The following is a 23,778-nucleotide window of genomic DNA, read 5'->3' as shown; positions in this document are numbered from 1 at the left end:
GGGTGGGAATCATTTTTTCTTTTCTTTTTAAACTTATACCTGTCGCATAAATGATGGTGGCTATTTTCCGTCAATTCGAACCTTTCTCAGTCCAAGAGCTGTGATTGGTTCTGGATAACTTTTCAGGAGTCACATGGGCGTGACCAGAGACAAAAGTGGGCGGGGCAAGAAATCAAATCACCGTTATGCTGTAAGCTGCCCAGAGTGGCTGGGGAAACCCAGCCAGATGGTTGGGGTATAAGAAATAAAATTATTATTATTATTATTATTATTATTATTATTATTATTATTAAGCAGGCTAGTTTCTACACAAACTCACACACAATCTGGCATTTGATTCTTGAAATTCCTATCCCTGGCAGGCTTGAAACTGGTTGAATGTAGGCAATTGCTTTTAGGAGTTTTTTAAGGGATTTATTTTAAGGTTGTATTTAACTGTGTGTTGTTGTTTTTTTAAAAAAAAATTAACTGCATTGTTTTGACATTGACATGTTTGCCAGCCTGGGCTGCTTTGGGGGAAGGTGTGGGGTATAAATTTAATACATAAATAACCCATTCTACATCCAGATGAGCAAAAAAAACCAAACCATTGCTAGGGTTCAAGGAGACCATTCCAGCCACACAAAAACCCTCAGGGCTTTTCTGCACTTACCATCATTCAACTAGTATCCTGGAACAATGTACAGTCATACCTCGGGTTGAAGTAGCTTCGGGTCGAGTGTTTCCAGGTTGTGCTCCGCGGCGACCCAGAAGTAACGGAATGCGTTACTTCCGGGTTTCGTCACTTGCGCATGTGCAGACGCTCGAAATGACGTCACACACATGCGCGGAAGTGGCGAATCGCAACATGCGCAGACGCACAGTCGCCGGTTGTGTTCGCTTCAGGATGTGAATGGGGCTCCAGAACGGATCCCGTTCGCATCCAGAGGTACCACTGTATCTCATTTCCCGATAATTCTTAATTATTTTACAATTCCTCCACATATGAAAAAGACGTGCCATCTTTTTCTTTACACTTCCAGCATTTTTGAGAGCCTGTTCTATACATTCTTACCATTTTTACAGGTGTGATGTACCATCTATACATCATTTTTATATTTGGGTCCATTTTTGACACCTCGCATTCCAACTCTTGAGAGTCCCATGGACTGCAAGAAGATCAAACCGATCCATTCTGAAAGAAATCAGCCCTGAGTGCTTACTGGAAGGACAGATCCTGAAGCTGAGGCTCCCATACTTTGGCCACCTCATGAGAGGAGAAGACTCCCTGGAAAAGACCCCGATGTTGGGAAAGATGGAGGGCACAAGGAGAAGGGGACGACAGAGGACGAGATGGTTGGACAGTGTTCTCGAAGCTACCAGTATGAGTTTGACCAAACTGCGGGAGGCAGTGGAAGACCAGGAGTGCCTGGCGTGCTCTGGTCCATGGGGTCACGAAGAGTCGGACACGACTAAACGACTAAACAACAACAACAACAAATTCCGAGTCTGTGAAAAAAAGGTTCCAAAACTGAGATGGAAAGATCAACAAGGCCTTGTGGTTCTATTGTGCTGAGTCAGACCATTGGTGCCTCTAGTTCAATACTGTCCGCACTGACTGCCAGCATCTCTCAGGTGTTTCAGCCTTTCCCACAGATGTCAAGGATTGAACTTGAGATCTTCCGCATGCTGAGCAGATGCCCTACCGCTGAGCTACAGCTCTTTCCCACCTTGCACACCATCACGGGAATTAAATCACCTCCATCGTACCAGCAGCATAACAGGTCCGATATCGTAGAGATAATTGTTTTATTAAAATATTTGCTCTTTTGCTCCTGACAAGATTTCTGACAGGCTGGAAGCCTTTGCCTAGCGCCACGCCAGCCATTAGCGCTTTGATTTCCACAATGCCTTTCTTTATTTAATAGGCCTGAAATATTGATTAACATTTACAGATTCAATTCCGAGCACTAGCCAGAGGTTACAGAGAGCTGGTTGCGCCATCAAATCCGAAGGTGTAATGAAATCCCCCACTGTGCCTGTCAACTTATCCCCGGTACAGGTCATTTCCCACAAGTTCCCCGGCGTTGGGGAAAAAAAGCAGCCATTTTCACTTCAAACATTTGGTAAGCGACAGGAAAAATCTGTCTCCCACATTGTATTCTCTGGGTCTTTCGAGAAAATTGAATAGGCTCATTTCAGCTTACATTTCTCTGGGTTCTGAAACACACCAGATCGCTAGAGGATGAAAATGCTTTTGAGGGAGACCCAGGCTAAGGCACTCAATATAAGCGTTTCCTTCTCAAGAAATGTCAACAGAACTGGGGCTGCATAATGGTAGACTGTAGCCTACTCCAAAGCAACAACTGCATCTGGCAGTTAACCAGAAAGCTGGTGGTTCAAGCCCACCCAGGGATAACTGTGGGCAGGATTCCTGCTGTTATGTACTGCAGTTCTCACCCTGGGCCAGCAGAGGGACTCAGGCCGTGCCTGACATTCTGCCAACTCCACTTGCGGATGTTCCACCCACAGCAGCGGATCCAGAGGACTTGGTTTCAACGCCACCTAGGGTCACGCTACAGCCTCAGCAAGAATCGGGCGGCCCCCCGGACCTGGGTACCGGTCCCTGGCGGTCTAGCAGAGTTTCCAAGCGCCCAACTTATTTAAAGGACTATGTTGTTGGACATGTAACCCTGTTGGTCTAATGGAAGTATGTGAAATGTAACTGATATGCTTTTGTGCCTAATTGAACCATTACGTGTAGTGATGTATATAAGAAAACCATTACGATTGTAACTAACGCCTTATCTCAGTGGGGAGGGGTGTTATGTACTGAAGTTCTCACCCTGGGCCAGCAGGGGGATACTGTAGATAGTTGACGTCCACATATGCAAATAAGGGACCGAAAGTGACGTTCAGTGATTGGATAGTTACAGAAAGTTGTTACAGTTACGTTGTACTGGAGCTCTATATAAGCAGGCTGGCTGAACCCTTCAGTTCAGTTCTGTTCTGACCTGTGAATAAACAAGAGCTGCTTGGAGAATCGCTGTGTCGTCTGATATGTTCACCCACAACTTAACACCTGCATTGCAGGCGGTTGGACTAAATGACTCTCTGGGTTCCTTCAAACTTACAGTTCTATGATTCTGTGAACTGCAGGCAGTTGTGGGTGGAAGTGGATGACCATGAACCATAGGGTAGACGGTCAACTTTCTAATGATGGGTTCTGCAATCTCCAAGGTTGTGGGGTGCATCAGTTCACCAGTAGGAAATGGCCATAGCTCAGTGGTAGAACATCTGCTTTGAATGCAGAAGGTGCCAAGTTCAATCTCCTGGTACGACTGGGGGAATCCCCAGCCGGAAATCCCTGAGAGTGCTCTTGATGTCTGAAAGAACAGACTCCCATGAGAGGTTATGGACTCTCCTTCCTTGGAGGTTTTTAAGCAGAGGTTGGATGGTCATCTGTCATGGATGCTTTAGCTGGGACTTCTGCATTGCATGGGGTTGGACTAGATGATCCTTTGGTCCCTTCCAGCTCAAAGATTCTATGAAAAACTTTGCTCCAGTGTTGAAAAACGCCATGGAAGCATGTTGTCTGTGGGAACCACCCACCCTGCCCTTTATAAAATATTTTTGAGAAACAGCACTCCAGGTCTGAGTGTCTTCTAATCCCCATTTGGTGTCCAGTTGTCTCATCCCACTCTCAGGCCAAGGGAGCCGGTGTTTGTCTACAGACAGCTTTCCAGGTCATGTGGTCAGCATGACTAAACCGCTTCTGGTGCAATGGGACGCCGTGATGGAAACCAGAGTGCACGGAAACGCCGTTTACCTTCCCACCACAGGGGTACCTATTTATCTACTTGCACTGGTGTGCTTTCAAACTGCTAGGTTGGCAGGCGCTGGGACAGAGCAATGGGAGCTCACACCATCATGTGGACCCCTGGACGGTTAAGTTCAGTCAAAGGCCCTCATCTCACTTTCAGGCCAATGGAGCCGGCGTTTGTCCACAGACAGATTTCTGGGTCATGTGGCCAGCATGACTATATCACTTCTGGCACAATGGAACACGGTGACGGAAGCCAGAGCACATGGAAGCGCCATTTACGTTCCAGCCACAGCGGTACCTGTTTATAAGAATAATAATAATTTATCATTTATACCCTGCCCATCTGGCTGGGTTTCCCCAGCCACTCTGGGCTGCTTCCAATAGAACACTAAAAACAGAATAATACTTCAAACATTAAAAACTTCCCTAAAGAGGGCTGCCTTCAGATGTCTTCTAAAAGTCAGATAGTTGTTTATTTCCTTGACATGTGACGGGAGTGCGTTCCACAGGGAATGTGGAACCACTACTGAGAAGGCCCTCTGCCTAGTTCCCTGTAACTTCACTTCTCTCAGTGAGGGAACCGCCAGAAGACCCTCAGAGCTGGACCTCAGTGTCCGGGCAGAACGATGGGGGTGGAGACGCTCCTTCAGGTATACTACTTTATCTACTTACTCCTTTATCTGCTTGCAGTGGCGTGCTTTCAGACTTCTAGGTTGGCAGGAGCTGGGGCAGAGCAATGGGAGCTCACCCCATTGCAGGTTTTCGAACTGCTGACATTCTATGGGCAAGCCCAAGATGCTCAGTGGTTTAGATCACAGTATCCAGTAGAAAGTCCCCCAAAACAGGGTGTTACAAGGGTGTTGAAGGAACAGGGCTGAGAGGACCCAAGATAGGGTCTGATGTAGCTACCCCATGGCCTTCCACTGCTGCTGATGCTTCTGCGAGCAGCTGGGCAGTGGAACCATTGGTGGCATCGGGAATACAGGATTCCTCTGCAAGACACCCAACATAGTGAAAATATTCCAATATGAATATGCACACCTTTATCATTCAAATTAGATCCGAAGCCATTCACGCTGTTTTGATTTCATGTTTCACACCCAATAAATATTACAAAGCCGCCGTATATGTTTTTAATGTTTCAAATATGTTTTTGTTTTGTTTTTAATTGCATTGTTTTACCACCTCGCTGTCTGCCACCCCAGGCTTCTTGAGAAGGAAGGAATGGAATAAATGAAATAAATACAGAACCACAGCCCTGGTCTTATCTGACTGCCAGCAATTCCACACAGTCTTTCCCAGCACTAATATAAATACCAGACATCTGTTTATATATGTATATGTATACCACTTAACCTCTAAGCGGTTTATCTAAGCCATAAAACATAGATTGAGTTAAATCAGACTTTAAAAAAGCAAGTTTATAAAAAAGATAAATTAGAAGATACAGTTACGTATTAAGATGCCTGTCAGATGTACAGTACATGTCTAAGTAGGCTTTCTGAAATAAATTGTAAAAAATATTTTAAACAGGCTCCAGAAATAATACAGTGAATTTGCCTGCCTCATGTCAATGGGCAGGGAGTTCCGAACTGTAGGACTCCATTGTAGGACTGTAGGACTCCACACTGAAGACTCCATTCCTTGCAAACGCAGATCAAAGATTATGCTACACTTCTAAAAGTGCCAGCGCTGCAGATCCAAGTGTTCAGGTGAGGATATATAGAGCATTATTTTTAATTTTCTAGAATCACGGAATTGCAGAGTTGGAAGGGACCTTGAGGGTCATCTAATCCAACCCCAGGAATCTCAGCTAAAGCCTCCATGTCAGATGTCCATCCAACATCTGCTTAAAAAACCTCCAATGAAGGAGAGAGTCTGCAACCTTCCAAGGGAGTCCGTACCGCTGTCAAACAGCTCCTGCTGCCGGAAAGTTCTTCCTGGGGTTTGGTCAGAATCAACCTTTCTTGTAACTTGAAGCCATCGGTTTGATTCCTACCCTCCAGAGGAGGAGAAAACAAGCTCGTCCCCTGTTGATGGATCTTAACCATAACTCTTGCTACCAGCTGCCAAATCAGTGAATTCCAAGATGACGAACAGGAGCAGAACTTGCTGACTAGTAACTTGATTTTTGTTTAGTTTTATTATATAAGGTAAAGGTAAAGGGACCCCTGACTGTTAGGTCCAGTCGTGGCCGACTCTGGGGTTGCGGTGCTCATCTTGCTTTATTGGCCAAGGGAGCTGGCATACAGCTTCTGGGTCATGTGGCCATTACTCAGCCACTTCTGGCGAACCAGAGCAGAGCACGGAAATGCCGTTTACCTTCCCGCCGGAGCGGTACCTATTTATCTACTTGCACTTTGACGTGCTTTCGAACTGCTAGGTTGGCAGGAGCAGGGACTGAGCAACGGGAGCTCACCCCGTTACGGGGATTCGAACTGTCGACCTTCTGAGCGGCAAATCCTAGGCTCTGTGGTTTAACCCACAGCGCCACCTGCGTCCTTACTTTTATTATATACAGCAGAATAAAGCATAGCTTTGTAGAAGTTACTATATATACACAGACAAGGTTCAAACTCCTATTCCAAACACAACACTCCAACAACAAACCACGGTGTCATACTGCTTATAAGGAAGAACTTAGCCAATCACCACCTGTTGCTAAGCTTTCCCAAATTTCCAGAATCTCTCACATACTCTGTTTAACCTGGCTTGTAGCCAACACAGTAATTGTGCACTCCAAAAGCTGCATGTACTCAAAGTCTCAACATCCCCAAGGCTTCATCTGCCTTCAGAGCACCCACCCAAAAAAAACCCCATGTCCTGTGCACAGACCAACATTAGCCTCAGTGAGTGAGGGAGAAGGGCACCTGCTGAACATTCCCATGTGAATACCAGCAGCAGGGCTGTGTAGTTCTTCACTGGTTTGATCATCTGCACCCGGCAGTTTAGGGTGGAACACATTTGGTGGAGTTCAGGAAAACAATGCACAATGCAACTGCTCACAAGGTGCAGCTGCTGCAGCTGTCACTCCCTAACTAGACACCGACACACAAACACACCGGCAATTTTCTTTTCAGGCAGAAACAAATGCAGAGATTCTTTTTTTCTCCCTTTCCCTTTTTTTCTTTCTTTTGAGAGAGAGGGGGGAGGGAGGGAGGTCTTTGTACTTGTTAGAGGAAAAACAACAGCAGCAAAGCAATACTACAAAAGCATTTTGCAGCTACATTTACTGTGGCATGACTCACAAAATGCACCTCCGATTACATCATCTGACATCTGTGGATAGGACGAAATGGCGCAAAGCTGGTTTCATTGCCAGGCGCCATCATCTGTTCAATGAGATTGTGTGTGATGGCAGAAAGGCACGTGCTCATTGGGCAGGTGCACCAAAATCCGTGCCAGCCGACCTGAGGTGGGCACCTCGCTGCAAGGGGACTGCACTGGACTTGACCCTGCTCAAAGCCCTCCTTTGCCCCGGTCCCCAAACACATAGTCCAGTCTAGGCCCTTAGCTTGGGGATGGGGATCTCAGGCCCAGGGACTGAAGGTGGTCCTCCCAACACCTGTCTCCGTACTTGAGGGGAGATACCAAAAGATTCCAACTGAGAAGAAGAGAAGAAGAAGAAGAGTTTGGATTTGATATCCCGCTTTATCACTACCCGAAGGAGTCTCAAAACGGCTAACATTCTCCTTTCCCTTCTTCCCCCACAACAAACACTCTGTGAGGTGAGTGGGGCTGAGAGACTTCAGAGAAGTGTGACTAGCCCAAGGTCACCCAGCAGCTGCATGTGGAGGAGCGGAGACGTGAACCCAGTTCCCCAGATTACGAGTCCGTCGCTCTTAACCACTACACCACACTGGCTCTCGAAACGACTCTGCCCCTGTGGAGATGGCAATCTGGAAACAGTGGCTCATGTTCTCCTGTCCTGTCCCCTTTATAAAGACCTGAGGAATGAGATCATCACCCCACTCTTACTTACCATCCCAGGCCGCCCTTCTGAGGCCACATTGTTCTTTCTTTTATCAGATCAAAATGATCAGACAACAGCAAAGGTTGCTAGGTTTATCGAGGGTGCATTGAGATGAAGTGTCACTATCTGAACGATAATCTTGGTCATTTGATTGCCCTTTTTACCCATTGCTGTCTTTTTCTTTGTATATATTGCTTGTTTTATGTTGCTATGGCCATTGGCTAATGCAAATAAAGTTTATTTATTTATTGAAATCTAAACACCTGTCTCCGACCTTTTTTTTTTTTTTGCCTGGCTGCTGGAACGAGTCCTTGAACCAGAGTTGATGATCTCTTACCTAGATGGAAGATGTGTTGTGCAAATGTGTGTAGAAGGCAGTTCTCCTCTGCAAAGGTAAAATTAGCACTCATTCATTGATCCACCCATGTTTGCCTCTGGTTCTGCCTACCGTTGGCATGTGGCCCTCAAAAGGTTGTGCAGGAGGGAATGGATGTCACCCTTGGACCATTGCCCTGGTCTGTGCTATCAAAAATGGAGATCTATGCTCACTTTCATTTTTCTGATTTAATACACCCTCTCTGTCTGAAAGAGGCTGTCACTGGTGCTGCACATATATATTGCATCAGTGTAGGTGCATGGCAGGGCACAGGATTCAACCTTAAATTTCAGATTGAATTGTTTATTTTTTTTAAAAAAAACAACATTGCAAAATTCATGGCTGCAAAGAAAGGCTTGAAAGGCAACTGCTGAAATATCAACCGCTAGCATATTGACTAAAAAAAGATTTCTAATAGCTGGGGGCAGAGCTTCAGCACTCTGGACAGGTCCTGGTCCCCCATCCCCCAAATGATTGGTAGATCATGAGAAAATAATGGAAAACAGTAACAATGTAGAATTGCTGTTTAGGTAGTGAGAATACTTAAAGGTAAAGGTAAACGACCCCTGACAGTTAAGTCCAGTCATGAACGACTCTGGGGTTGTGGTGCTCATCTCGCTTTACAGGTCAAGGTAGCCAGCATTTGTCCACAGACAGTTTTTCCGGGTCATGTTGCCAGCATGACTAAGCCACTTCTGGAGAAACCTTCCCGCCGGAGTGGTACCTATTTATCTACTTGCACTTTGATGTGCCTTCAAACTGCTAAGTTGGCAAGAGCAGGGACCGAACAATGGGAGCTCACCCCATCGCGGGGATTTGAACCGCTGACCTTCCAATCGGTGAGCCCTAGGCTCTGTGGTTTAGACCAGTGTTTCCCAACCTTGGGCCTCCAGCTGTTTTTGAACTACAATTCCCATCATCCCTGACCACTGGTCTTGCTAGCTAGGGATGATGGGAGTTGTAGGCCAAAAACATCTGGAGGCACAAGGTTGGGAAACACTGGTTTAGACTACAGCGCCACCTGTGAGAATTAGTGGAGTCTGTAACCTGAAGCATTTGTAACCTGAAGTGTCTATAACCTGAGGTACCACTGTACTTGTCAGCAGCAAAGCTATCAGATGACAAGCATTTAAACTTGGAAATTTCCCACTCAGAAGGAGACCAAGCTGATTAGAAGTGTTGGCATTTCAACAATGTGTGCACATGGGGACAACTTTCTTATGTCATATGAATACAGTGGTACCTCGAGTTACAAGAGCTTCAGGTTACAAACTCCGCTAACCTGGATGAGTTACCTCGAGTTGCGAACTTTCCCCCAGCATGAGAACGGAAATTGTGTGCCAGCAGCACAGCAGCAGCAAGAGGCCCTGTTAGCGAAAGCACGCCTCTAGTTAAGAAAAGTTTCAGGTTAAGGACGGACCTCCGGAATGAATTAAGTTCGTAACTAGAGGTACCACTGTATAAGACAACCCTGCTAAGATCAGGCCACTCCTGTTCTCACAGTGACTGAGAGAACCCTGAAAGCTGGACAGGACTCTGCTGTCGAAATCAATGGGACTGAATCTCATGACCTTGGCTAGAATGGCTGCAGGATGAAAGAGAGAATGACTTATTTGGGGTATCCGATTGCTGCTCATATCCTATAGGGTCACAGGTCAAGGGCATGACATGGACCAATTATCAACTTAAACCCACCAGAACCCAAAAGAAATTGCTGCAGGTGGCAAGAAGCCAGAAAACTATCGCTCTAGGGATAAATCCCAGTGATCATTAAGATATAAAAATACTCTTTTATGTCTGAAAAAGGTTGGATATTTTTGTGGGGTTTTTTTAAAGCCACTTCTCCCCAATGGTTACATCTGGCTTGGCTTTCTGCACCATCAGGGGACCTTCTTGTTGTCCCAGACATAAAGGCTTCCGCTCCTTATTTTAGTCCCGCATTTCATCTTAATGATCCTTTTTGATAAACATCTTCAAAGCACTGCCTTTTTTTGAAGAAGATGAGAGCCGAGAATGCAGAGGCACAGGGCCCTGTGAGCTCCCTTGCGAAGGGGCTGGCTATCTCCGTTCAACACACATACACAAGAGGATGGAGAGACCCTGTTTCTCTCTGTAATAATAGTCTGATTGCCCTTGCCAGAGGAAAAAAAAGCACCCCTCCTTGTCGATATAGATAAATGGACAAAAGATCTGGACAGGGGCTATAAGAAGATGTGGATGAGACTTCAAAGATTTAAGCAAGCAGTTTGCAAAAAGAGTTTGCAAAGAACTCTTACAGTGTATTCGACGGATGCTCTGTTGCCCAGTACCATATGCTACTCTCTTACTGGGAACTGCAGGCCTGGGAGCCATATGCAGCCCTCCAACCATCTCATTCTGGCCCTGAAGACCCTCTTGAGGACACACCTTGCCAAGTACACCCCAGCCGGCTTGAGCCAAGTTCCCCAAATCTCTTGATTCAATTCAAGGCTTCATGTTCAATGATGATGGTGGTGACGGTGATGGTTGCCCCAGCCACTCTGGGCGGTTTCCAACATACATAAAAGCATAACAAAACATTAAACTTCACTATGCCTTCAGTTGTCTTCTAAAAGTTATATTGTTACTCATTTCCTTGACATCTGATGGGGCATCTTCACTACCAAGAAGTCCCTCTGCCTGGTTCCCTGTAGCTTCACTTCTCGCAGTGAGGGAACCACCAGAAGGCCTTCGGAGCTGGACCTCAGTGTCCAGGCTGAATGATGGGGGTGGAGACTCTCCTTCAGGTATACTGGGCCAAGGCCCTTTAGGGCTTTAAAGGTCAGCACCAACACTTTGAACTGTGCTCGGAAACATACCGGGAGCCAGTGTAGATCCTTTATGGTCCCAGCAGCCATTCCCAGTCACCAGTCTGGAAGCTGCAGTGTGGATTTGTTGTAGTTTCCTAGTCACCTTCAAAGGTAGCTTCATGTAGAGCTCATTGCAGTAGTCCAAGCGAGAGATTACCAGAGCATGTACTGCTCTGGTGAGACAGTGGGTAGGCAGGTAGGGTCTCAGATGATGCACCAGATGGAGCTGGTAGGCAGCTTCCCTGTGTTTCAAACCAAGCCTTGATTGAACCATATGGTCTTCCTGAATAATGGTGCATTTCTCCGTGGTTACTCATTTGTAGTCCTGGGCTTGGTCTTCAGTTCTCAGGTGTTCTTCATTCCTGATCATGGCTCCTGGAGTGACTTACCTCAGTCTGCATTCCATGGTCTGGCCCTGACATGAAGACACAGGATTAGGTACAGGTCACAGAAAATAGCAGCCTGAGAGCTTTTAGTACTTAAAGATACAAAGATGAAGTTTCAGAAAGAACATTTCACCCACATTTCACCCCAATTGTTCAGGGTGGTAAAAGCAAAAAAGGGATTGAATTCTCTCTCTCTCTCTCTCTCTCTCTCTCTCCCTCTCTCTCTCTCTCTCTCTCTCCCTCTGTAAGTCGTTTGGAGACCTTTGGGCAACAAGCAACTAATAAGTTTAATACATGAAATAAAATGATTGTGAGGAGCTCCAGAAGGGACTTTGCAAACCAGGGAAATGGGCAGTGAACTGGCAAATACAGTCCCAGTGAGGCAACTGTGTAAAATCTGAATTTCACGTGTATGTTCATGGGATCTGAGCTGGCAGTGGCCGACCAGGAGAGAAACCATTCTGATCAAAGTAGACAGCTCAGTGAAAAAAAAGGCAAATTCCATGCTAGGGCACATTAAGAAAATTAAACTGGCAATATCAAAATGTCATTATGCAAATCAATGGTGGAATACGGTGTACAGTTCTGGTTACCACACCTCTAAGAGGATATTGTAGAGCTGGGAAAGGTTTAGAAAATGGCTACCAAATTCATCAAGGGGACAGAGCAACTTTACAACAGAGGAAAGCTTTACAGCATTTTGGGGAAGCGATTAGTTTAGGAGATAAAGACAAAGAAGAGGGAACACAGCTGTATAAGGAAAATGTATTACACATGGGTTTTTATTCCCCTCCCTCTCTCATAAGGAGAAAACACCCAATCAGGCTGAATATTTAGAGTACAGGAGAAACAAAAGAAAGTAGTTCCTTCACACGGTGCATAGTTTTTTTAAAATATATATATATATTTTTAAATTAAAGATTTCTTAGTTTACAAAAATATGTGCATTGTCCCTTTTTTCAAGTTGCATGTTCTACAGATCAGCTTCATTTTGTTGTGAGACATTAGTGTTACATACAGTGTTAGGTTAGGGGGGAAAGAGGGGGAGAGGGAATGGTGAGTGGGGTGGGGTTGTGTGGAAATGCTTCCATTCTTTTACTTAGTGTATGTGTGGGGTTTTGTGTTAGCGTCATTTGTGTGGGTTCTCTTATTATTCCTTGATGGTGAGAGAGGTTGGGTGTGGCCTAGGGTGTAGTTGGTTGGCTGTAGTGAGATTTGTCTTTGTGTGTGAGCAGGGTGTGAGTGTGTATTTTTGAATCAGGTTGCCCAGATTGATTCGTATGCTATCGGCGGATTCTTGTTGTTGTCTGCTTGGGCTGTGTATGTGATGAAGTGTTCATTTTGGTGCTGCAAGGGGTAGTGATGGCTAGCAAATGGGGTGGCATTCAATGGGGCTAGACAAATGCATGCAGAATAGTGTTATCAGTGGTTATTAGTCATCATGGCTACATACTACCTCTAATATGAAAGGTGGTGTGCTTCTGAACACCAGTTAATGGAGAATACATGTGAGGTGAGCACTGCTGCACTCAGGTCCCGATTGTGGGCTTCCTACAACTATCCATTTGGCCACTGTTGATGCTGAACAAGAGGGGCCATTGGCCTGATCCAACAGGCCTTTTCTTGGGTTCTTATAAAATGTTCCAACTGTATGTTGACTGTTTTCATTCTAGGACAAACCAGAGATCACTACTGTATGTGTGATGAAGGACCTTTGGGGATAGGATGAGATCTGTGGGAATGTTCAGGGTGGCAGGAGAGGATATATCTTCATCAATCTTTATTACGGTCCAGAGACCCAACAAATCGTTGCAAAGCAGTGCACAATTCAGACCGCCTACCTCCAGGTTAAACAAGCATTTTGTTCAGACTTAAAGATAGGGATCATTGGTTCTTGCAACCACCGATAAAAACTTCGCCACTGCTAATGTTCTAGCGTTTGTCTGGTCTTCCAATAGGAATCTGACATAGTGAGCCTCTGATTTTCACGGGAAAGGTACCAGCAAGGGTAATATCAGTTCGGCCCTGGCTTGCTCGTATTTCACACATATATTGTTTATTAATATCCTTCCTAACATGTGCTAGAAGTTCCTTTACTTAGCAGAGTGCATTCCCCTTTATGCAGCAGAAAACTAGTTGCAAACTCATGTGAGTTTATTAAGACAATAAACAATTCAACCTGGTTTGTCCAGATTGAAATGTATTCTGATATTTTCCTGGTAAGACCCCTTGAATCCTTCCTAAAAGAATAAAGACACCACAGTCTTATTCATAAGCAATAAAAGTCAGTTTACTGACGATCAGGCAGAGCACAGTGTGATCCCTGAAGGCAGGCTTTAGGCTTAAAGTTTGAGCCAGTGTGGTGTAGTGGTTCAGAGCGGTAGTCTCATAATCTGGGGAACCGGGTTCGCGTCTCCGCTCCTCCACATGCAGCTGCTGGGTAATCTTGGGCCAGTCACACTTCTCTGAAGTCTCTCGGCCCCACTCACCTCACAGGGTGTTTGTTGTGGGGGAAGAAGGGAAAGGAGAATGTTAGCCGCTTTGAGACTCCTTAAAGGGAGTGAAAGGCGGGATATCAAATCCAAACTCTTCTTCTTCTTCAAACATATACAGTGGTTCCTCAGGTTAGGAACTTAATTCGTTCTGGAGGTCCATTCTTAACCTGAAACTGTTCTTAACTTGAGGTACCACTTTAGCAAATGGGGCCTTCTGATGCCACTGTACAGTCGCTGTACGGTTTCTGTTCTTATTCTGAAGCAAAGTTCTTAACCCGAGGTACTATTTCTGGATTAGTGAAGACTGTAACCTGAAGTGTCTGTAACCTGAGGTACCACTGTACAAACAGGTTTACCCCATAAGGGAGATTTACCTAGTGACTGCAGGCTAGCAGTCCAGCAGTTCACAGGACGAAAGGAAGATGGAAAAGAGTAAGAATGGCACCATGCCTTGTCCTTTTGCCAGGTCTGGAAACGTCACGCTCACCTACTAGTCACATGCAAGGAAGGATGCTTCCAGGCCAGGAGGAACAGGAAGTTTTGACTGGCTTGGCCAAACATTCTCTTGCATGTCCCCTCTAGGAAAACAAGGAATGTTGTACTTGACTGCTCCCAGTGGATTACATCCCAAAAGATCCAACATAACATCAGTAGATGTTCAGAACTTGATGTTGCTGCAAGGCCAATTGCTGGGAATCCCAAGCAGGGAGAGATACTTGCAGGATTCCCCAGAGGGATCTGGTTGATCACTGTGAGAACAGGACGCTGGATTAGAGAAGCCATTGGGCTGATCTGTCAGAGCTCTTCCGAGGTGCACGTAGGAACTCTCAAGCCTGATTTTTATTTTATTTTTTAAATACTTGCTCTGAGCACACCGTCACAGGCTTGATCCAATTACCCCGGATTTCTGAGTTATAAGGAAAACCAAGCTTCAAATTCCCCCAAGCCTTGCTTTGACCTCCCATCTCCACTTGGCGCAATGTGAATTTTTAATTGCCTTGTTAAAGGGAGGATGGCAGCTGACAATTGTTTGGTTCAGATTCACAGAGCTACTAATAGCTCTTCCACCAAACGAAGGGTGCTAATGATTCATGCAGGGACGTCTCTCTGTGCTTGGCTGTGCACCGCACACTTCTTCCGCGCTGTCATTCGTGTTGGGAGAGGGGAGGGGGGGGTGAGGGAGGAGACACGCTCGTCTCTTCATGGTAGATTTCTCTATAAAGCAAGTAATTATATCTTGATGTTCCCCATGATTCCTGTTTTGCTCAGCCATCTGAAAGCTGCCTTCGAATAAGGTATCCTAAAATATTATTTACTTCCATTTTTTTAAGGCGTTCTATAGTTATTTATTTATCCACTCACCAGTATTGCACATGGATTTCCTGCAACTTAATGGGAATCCTTTTCTCTCCCCCACCAAAGAGGGCAGTGTCTTTTTATTTATTTATTTATTTATTTATTTATTTATTTATTTATTTTAAAATAATTTTTAATAACTGGCCAATCAAATCAAATTAAATCACATCACATAAATTCTGAATTACAAAGCTGAATTTTAAATTTTGTTGGGGGGACCCATATTTCAAGATCCGAAGGGGGATTCTGATCATATTCTTGCTACTGCGTTAATGTCCAAATCAATCCAAATCAGTCCAAACAGAGTTCATAATTCTATGCAGTCTTATCTTGCTGTTTCCACATCACATCTTGTTCATATATTTTCTCTTTTTTCTTTATGATCTCTTCTGATAGTCTCCTTAAGCCGATAAACACCAATAATAATCCTGTGTGAATTTTCCATTCTTCTAATCCTCAAATCGAGATGGTTTCCATATATCATCACCTTCATACATAACATCGCTCCTTCCATTGTTAATCTCGCAAAACTGGCGCTCTTAAGTCCCACTGAGGAGTTTCACCCACAATATAAAAACAGCTCTATTTCTCTATTTCTCCTCTCAGACTTAAGTCCTCTGACAGAACTTCCCAATATGGCGACGGCATTTTTAACTGCGTCATTCCAGAGCTCTTATACATTCCACGCTCTTCTTAAAACATGCTTTGGTTCGAAAGTTTATCACCACATAGACTTCAAAGAGGGCAGTGTCAGGTAGGATGGGCACATTATAATGATGCAGAGACACAGTTTTCAAGCCAGTTTTTAGCAGGGGAGGCTAATGTGATGGCCATTTGCAAGGGATTTGCAGAGGATGGTGTCTGTGTATAAAGAAGGGCCCTCCTCATCCGACACAGGCCATCCCACTGGCTATATTAATCTCGGTTCCCTTCCCACAGCTGTGCTCTTAGACTGGAAATAAGTAGGGATGGGTGAATGCTCCCTTGCTCGAACTGGATTTGCTCAGAAATAAGCCTAAACGCCTTCCCAAAAATTAGGAGATAGTTGTGCATGTTTTCCAGCCCATGAGAACTTGGATTGTACCCAACCCGGCTACCTCCTTGAGTCTCTGTTCCTCACCATCACACATCACACGTAGAAAGTTAATTTCCCCAGGGACTACTGCAATGTGGGGTGTGGGGTTGGGGACTGGGTAGGTGGGTAGCAATTGAATGGGAGTTTTCCCCTCACTCCTATTAAAATCTGAGGTTCAGAATACTTCAGGGGTCATCATTCAAGGAGGGGAGAGGAAACTTCAGAGACTTACATTTCCAAGCCTCAGCAATGAAAGTCTTGCTAACATCTCCAGAAATCAGTCCGCCTGCAAGAAAACAGATTTTGGGAAAGAAGTAGCAGGTGATGGAAAGGTTAACTATCACAGCCCACCTGCCTATTATCTCCTGCAAATAGCATCTCCTTGCCCTGCAGAAAAGTTTTGGGAAATGTGTGTTTTTTAAGTGAACATGTAATTCTGGCCTTGTGAGGAGAATTGGGGTCTAGTAGGCTCAGCACTCTGAAGGAATGACAATTCCCAGGATTCTTTGGGAGAGAAGCCTTCTTCTTCTTCCTCTTCTTCTTTCTCTTGTTGTTGTTTGTATACCACCCTAAAACCCATAGATTTCAAGGCAGTTCACTATATATATATATATATATATATATATATATGCAGGTTTTGGTGTCCTCGGGTGTCTTCCCGTGTAAAAGTTGGGGTGTCTAGGCGACGTTTCGACGAGGTCTCACTCGTCATCTTCAGGCTGGTGCTTTCGGCTTCTTGTTACTGGAACAGAGCAGGATCTCAGTGTTTGAGTTCCTATAAATACTGTTGAGGGGGTGTGGTGTATAGCCATCGAGATAGAGAAACACCCTCACAACATGAACAAGCGTGACGACACATCCCGCTTGCCAGACATCTGGAAATTAGCCCTCCCCACAAAAACTGACACCAGATCCAGAGGCACACAGAACGCCATCACCAATCAACCACACCAGACCCAAACCCAGACCCTCTCCACAGATAAATTACAGACACCATCCAGTAGCCAAACCATGGTGGCACCTCCGGATGCTGCACCCCCCTGCAATCCCTACACAGATCTGGCTGACACAGGCCACAAAACCACAGCTCGCCCCTATACACGAAGCCAAGCCAGAGCACAACTAAGTGCAGTACAGCCATCTTCTCAGAAAAACTCTTCACAAAGTTCAAGAGGTCAAGACACAAAGACTTTAGCAACTAATCCACACCTAATGACCCACCTAAGTGGTACTCAGGATATCACTCAAGAAATCACTCAAGATATCCCTCAAGTAATCAAGGAACAAAAGAAGAAAAGGCACACTAGCCTGGGAACTTCCTCTCTGCCCAGAACATTGGAGGCTATACACCACACCCCCTCAACAGTATTTATAGGAACTCAAACACTGAGATCCTGCTCTGTTCCAGTAACAAGAAGCCGAAAGCACCAGCCTGAAGATGACGAGTGAGACCTCGTCGAAACGTCGCCTAGACACCCCAACTTTTACACGGGAAGACACCCGAGGACACCAAAACCTGCATTCCTGTACCCGTGAAAATCTACGAAAGCATATATATATATATATATATATATATATATATATATATATATATATAAAAATATATATATTATTAAGTTTTAGGAATAGCAATAAGCAGAAAAAAGGAAAAACACATACACAAAAATACAAAGTTACAAAGTACAAAAAATACAAACATTTAACTTATAGAAAAAAAAGAAAAGCAGGAAAAAAAACACACACTAAAAGAAAAAACAAAGATCCCTCTTTTTAATTTCTCATCTTTGATTCACTTATTTTCCTGACTTCCTCACGTCTCTTTTTTTGTATCCCTTTTGGAAATTAATTCAGCAAATTCATATCCAACAAGGCAGTTCACAATATAAAAGCACAATATTAAAAGCACAAAATAGATAATAAAAATAAGAAAAAGCAAACAAACCAATAATCCCCTCTTCCACGACACATTTAATGTGGTATGGTACTGATTTAAATGTATAGTGCAGACAGGCCCAATCTGCTATCACCAGCTTGCACTTAACAATCAGAGTGGTTAAAGTATTTGCAATGACTGACCTTTGAGCATGGTATAGTTCTCTAGTTTATGCATCCTTTGAACCCATGTGGGCTGAAGCCAATACTAGCCCTAGTCAGAGTAGACCCATTGATACTAATGGATATGACTACCTTAGGTTTGTTAATTTCAATGGGTCTACAATGGGCAGAACCTCGTTGTCTACAACCCGAAGTGTGTTGGGGGAATAGGCGCACATGAAGTGTCATCGTTCAGCTCCCATAGTGGCCCCTCTGTCCCTCCCTCCCCCCAAATGCCAGCACAGGGGTCTTTGAAGGACCATCTTGCCTTGAGGAACTGTCACCATCTTGTTCCAAGAAGAAGAAGAAGAAGAAGAAGAAGAAGAAGAAGAAGAAGAAGAAGAAGAAGAAGAGGAGGAGGAGGAGGAAGAAGAAGAAGAAGAAGAGTGGACGCTCGGGTTGTGAATGTGATCCATGCAACCCGCAGCATTTGCAACTTGCACCTGCGCATGGACAGGTTGTGATTTAGCGCTTCTGCGCATGCGCAACCGTCGAAACCCGGAAGTAACCCGTTCCAGTACTTCCAGGTTTCGGCAGTCCGTAACCCGAAAAAATGCAACTGGAGCAGCTGTAACCAAGGTATGACTGTAATTATTATTATTATTATTATTATTATTATTATTATTATTATTATTATTATTCCTGGCAACCGGCCATGGGAGTTGCTTGCAGCCACCTGACACCAGCCAAGAAAAAAAGGTAAAATCTCTCTCTCTCTCTCTCTCTCTCTCTCTCTCTCTCTCTCTCTCTCACACACACACACACACACACCATATGAACAGGAGCAAGTTTGCAACTCACCTTTTACAATTCAATTAAAAATAGATGAGTGTCTCTGGTTTCCTCTGAACGAGAAAACAGTACATTGTCAGGAGTGTGCCATTTGTTCTACTCACAATGAGTATCAGCTTCTCAACCTGAGCATGTCTGGTTCTCCTGGGTTTAAAATAAACGTACAGCAAACAGAAGCCTCACCTGCTCCCTGAACCTTCATGCAAAGCTAACTTTGCCAACTTGAAGAGAGGAAGTGCAGTAAAGTCATTTCCTTCCCGCTTTTTAGAGAAGGAAAGTGGCGTTTATGGGTCTTGCTCGAGAAACAAGGGGCTTTGTTTCCTGGGGAGTTGCAAAGACTCCTTGGGCTGTTATCTTCTCCCTCCTATTTGCCTTTCTATCTCCTACAGAGATAACGCATGACAGATATTTTGTTAAACTCGATTTCAATCCTTCTTTCAAAGTCCCACTCTGTAAAAAAAGGGGGGGGGGGGCTTTAATCAATTTTGAAGCTGCTTTTCTTTTAAAAATATATATATAAAGTGGAATCTTTGACTTTTTGTGGGTGGTTACTTCCTCCAAAATCCAATTTCAAACTTTAAATAAAATCATATTATGACAGCCATAATAAAATGGCTTTGGCCTTAATATGTCCTCATATCATCCTAAAAATCTCTCCTTTTTTTAATTATTTCAGGACTTTGCGATGGTTTTTCCGTGGCCGGGTTTCAGTTTATTAAAAACAAGATCTGCAAAGTTAATGACTCAAAATACGTACCCAAGTCACTTTAACTCTTTCAGATCTGCTTGCTGTTGTCCACAAGCAGCCATTTTATAAGGTGGACATACCGTATTTTTCGTCCTATAGGGCACACCGGCCCATAGGACGCACCTCGTTTTTTTTTGGGGGGGGGAGAATAAAAAAATATTTTTTGGGGGGGAAATAAAAAATATTTCTCCCCCCCCCCCCAGCCGCGGCTGCCATCCCAAGCCTTGCGCACACCCGCCCGAAGCACGGGGAGCCCTCCGGAGGGCTCTCCGTGCTTCAGGCTGCAGGCTGCCGCCCCAAGCCTCGCGCGCCCGATGGGACCTCCCGGGCTCCCCAGGCTTGCAGATAGCTTCCTGAAGCCTGGAGAGCGAGAGGGGTCGGTGCGCACCAATGCACCACAGTTCAAGAAGGACACTGACAAACTGGAACGTGTCCAGAGGAGGGCAACCAAAATGGTCAAAGGCCTGGAAACGATGCCTTACGAGGAACGGCTAAGGGAGCTGGGCATGTTTAGCCTGGAGAAGAGGAGGTTAAGGGGTGATATGATAGCCATGTTCAAATATATAAAAGGATGTCACATAGAAGAGGGAGAAAGGTTGTTTTCTGCTGCTCCAGAGAAGCGGACACGGAGCAATGGATCCAAACTACAAGAAAGAAGATTCCACCTAAAGATTAGGAAGAACTTCCTGACAGTAAGAGCTGTTTGACAGTGGAATTTGCTGCCAAGGAGTGTGGTGGAGTCTCCTTCTTTGGAGCTCTTTAAGCAGAGGCTTGACAACCATATGTCAGGAGTGCTCTGATGGTGTTTCCTGCTTGGCAGGGGGTTGGACTCGATGGCCCTTGTGGTCTCTTCCAACTCTATGATTCTATGATTCTATGAAAGCCTGCACTCGCCCCATAGGACACACACACATTTCCCCTTCATTTTTGGAGGGGGAAAAGTGTGTCCTATGGGTCAAAAAATACGGTAAATTGAGTGGAAACAGCGACGGATTACCATGGGTTGGGCCACTTAGAGAGATCCTGGGCCATTGGGATATGGTAGGAAGGATAGATAAGCATTGGGTGGGAAGAAGGAGCGGCTAGGCAGGAAGAGAGAGAAGTAGTGAAAAAGGCCTAGGAAAAGAGGAAGACCTAACAGGCTGGCTGTGTCTACATGGGAGAATATACAGTGCTTCTTTGCAAACATCTTTCCCACTTGACCTCTCCTTCTTCCCACCTGACTGTCCTTCCTGGGTGATACCACCATACTGTTCAACTGTCCCAAATTGAGCGGGACATCCCAGAATTACAGAAGCCACCCCAGCTTCTGATTGGATCCTGGAACAGCTGGTTTTTTTGGTCTGGCACTCTGGTGTGAGTCTGTAGTGATCAGGTGGGATTGCTATGAGGAATTATAAAAAATATGGAGCAAGCCATTGTGTCCGCGATGAACACATTGCGTTGACTGGGTTTAATACATTGACAATAATTTCTGATCGAATCCCACAAGCCTCTGCATCTCTGCTTTCTCTACACCTGACAGGCACGTATCAGCATTCTAAACACAGGCCAGTTGCTTCATCAGGCATCCTGGGTCATAAAGATGATAGTTAGCTTTGATGTAGCTATTGTAGTTTGTTAATCTTTAGATAATCTTAAGGGCCAGGAAGACAGTTCATAAGGAGATGGTCAATCCTGCCCCTCCTGTTTATGACCTCCAGAGTTTCCTAAAAGCATTCCTCCTTGCTTCCTCTTTTATTTACTCTGAATTACATATGCATGCTCAAGTAGGAAATTAGCTCTTTGTAGTTTTAACTTTGTCCAACGTGGACAACTTTGTCCAAACTTTGTCAAATGATGCGCGATTTGATTTTTGCCTGATTTTTGCCCCTGCACTCACGCCAGTAGGCTCCAGGGACCACACATTTGCTCAATCACATGCACAGACATTTCCCCTTACTTTTTAGGAGAAAAAATCTGCGTGTTAAAGAGAGAAAAATACGGTATTAAAAATAAGTTTAATTATGATAAAAGTGTGTATTAGCAATAAGTATTATGAAATTGAAATATGGAATAGGCAGGAGATTGGGTCTTTAGTGTTAAGACCAACATATGTTATATTGTTTGCTAAGAAAATTATGTGTCTATAGTTATTCCTGTGTGTAATTTGGAATTAGTGTTTCTTTCTTTTTTCTTCTTGTATCAATAAAAAAATCTTTTTTTAAAAAAACCCCACATATCTGTTCCTCTTAGGTGAAACGGAACATCAATATCCTAACAGGCCCACCCCCTGGGATGTGGTACCTCCTTCTTCCCCCCACAGGCAGCTAGCCCCACCCCCTGGGTGCACGCCACTCCTGGTGCCAGAGTAGCTAGTTCCGCCTCTGCCCGCTCCAAATGTTGTTAGACTCCAAATCCCGTCAACCCCAGCCAGTCCCAAATGTCAGGAATCATGGGAGCTGTAGCCTAACAATATCTTGAGGACCCCAGGCTGGATAGCCCTGTCCTGGACAGTAATTAGGTTAAATCCTTCCCTCCGCTGCAAGGAGTGCCATTCTGAAAACACATCTGGCACAATGCAATAAAGATGCTCCCCTTCTCTAAATGCACCAGTGTGGTATGATTCAATGGTGAGGAGAAGAAGAAGAAGAAGAAGAAGAAGAAGAAGAAGAAGAAGAAGAAGAAGAAGAAGAAGAAGAAGAAGAAGAAGAGTTGTTTGGATTTGATACCCTGCCTTTCACTCCCCTTAAGTAGTCTCAAAGCGGCTAACATTCTCCTTTCCCTTCCTCCCCCACAACAAACACTCTGTGAGGTGAGTGGGGCTGAGAGACTTCAGAGAAGTGTGACTGGCCCAAGGTCACCCAGCAGCTGCATGCGGAGGAGCAGAGACGCGAACCCAGTTCCCCAGATTACGAGTCTACCGCTCTTAACCACTACACCACTACACCACACTGGCAATTCAGGTCCTGTTGTAAAGAAGAGCACAAACAGATGGTTAAGAATGCATCCTTGTTGTGGAATATCTTGCACAATTCTTATCCATTTAATAATTTTTAAAAAACTAACCTGAGAGGAAATTGGGCAATGTTCTGCCATTATCCTCAATGAGAAGTGTGCCATTCTCTCAGAAGCACCCTTCAACTGTGTAAGATTATCCCGCCACCATTGCATGGATAATTAGAGAGAAGAGGCAGCTTCTCTGAGCCTCTAAAGTTAGATTTGTTTATTCGCATACAAACATTCACAGAAGTCGGTGTGGGGAGCATGGCACAAAATGAGTCAGCGCTAAATTTTATTTTATTTCTTCATGTAATTTTTTTATTTACATTCCTCTGGGAATGTCCTCTGGGTGATCCACAAATTAAAATCAATGGAATGCAATCAGCAATCAGCTATAAGAAAACAATCGATAAAGGTGCTGCACCAGCGCAGAAAGTTAGCAGAAAACCATATGTAGTAGCATAAAATCAATAATAAAAAAGAGAGAATGGAAACCCAGAGAGGTAGAAAGCAATAATTGGAAGACCTGGGAGAACATAAAGGGTCATGGCTGCTCTGTGGGTGCAAAGGGGTTTTCTTCCTACATGAACACACAATTCCCACTGAGAGCAACGGCACATCGCCAAGGAGCATCACAACCTGAGGGTCTTGCTCTAGGTTATCAATACATGTGTTGAAGGAGCCCCATCCCCTAGCAAGCTGCTGGTCAGCAGCTGTAATTGCCTCTTTAAAAGTAGCAGGAGACAGAAGGGCAGTCTTTGGATCACCTTGCATGGGGAGTGTGAGTTAACTCGAAGATCTGGCAATGTGCTGATTCACAAGCGGGCACCAAGCCAATCTGCGCACTGGCCATGAAGGGGTGGATCGG

The 23,778-nt window shown here is 44.7% G+C and overlaps 1 long non-coding RNA gene across 1 annotated transcript; it reads left to right on the top strand.

Moving 5' to 3' along the window:
• The first annotated feature begins 1,673 nt into the window (after nt 1-1,673).
• On the top strand, nt 1,674-3,022 carry LOC309379766. The gene is made up of 2 exons (XR_014172638.1): nt 1,674-1,763; nt 1,935-3,022. It is a non-coding gene; the product is annotated as an uncharacterized lncRNA (long non-coding RNA).
• Nucleotides 3,023-23,778: the final 20,756 nt, after the last annotated feature.

Source organism: Podarcis melisellensis, assembly GCF_964234715.1.
Source record: "Podarcis melisellensis genome assembly, chromosome: 10".
In the NCBI taxonomy this organism is placed as follows: domain Eukaryota; kingdom Metazoa; phylum Chordata; class Lepidosauria; order Squamata; family Lacertidae; genus Podarcis; species Podarcis melisellensis.
This window is presented reverse-complemented; position numbering and strand designations above follow the sequence as displayed.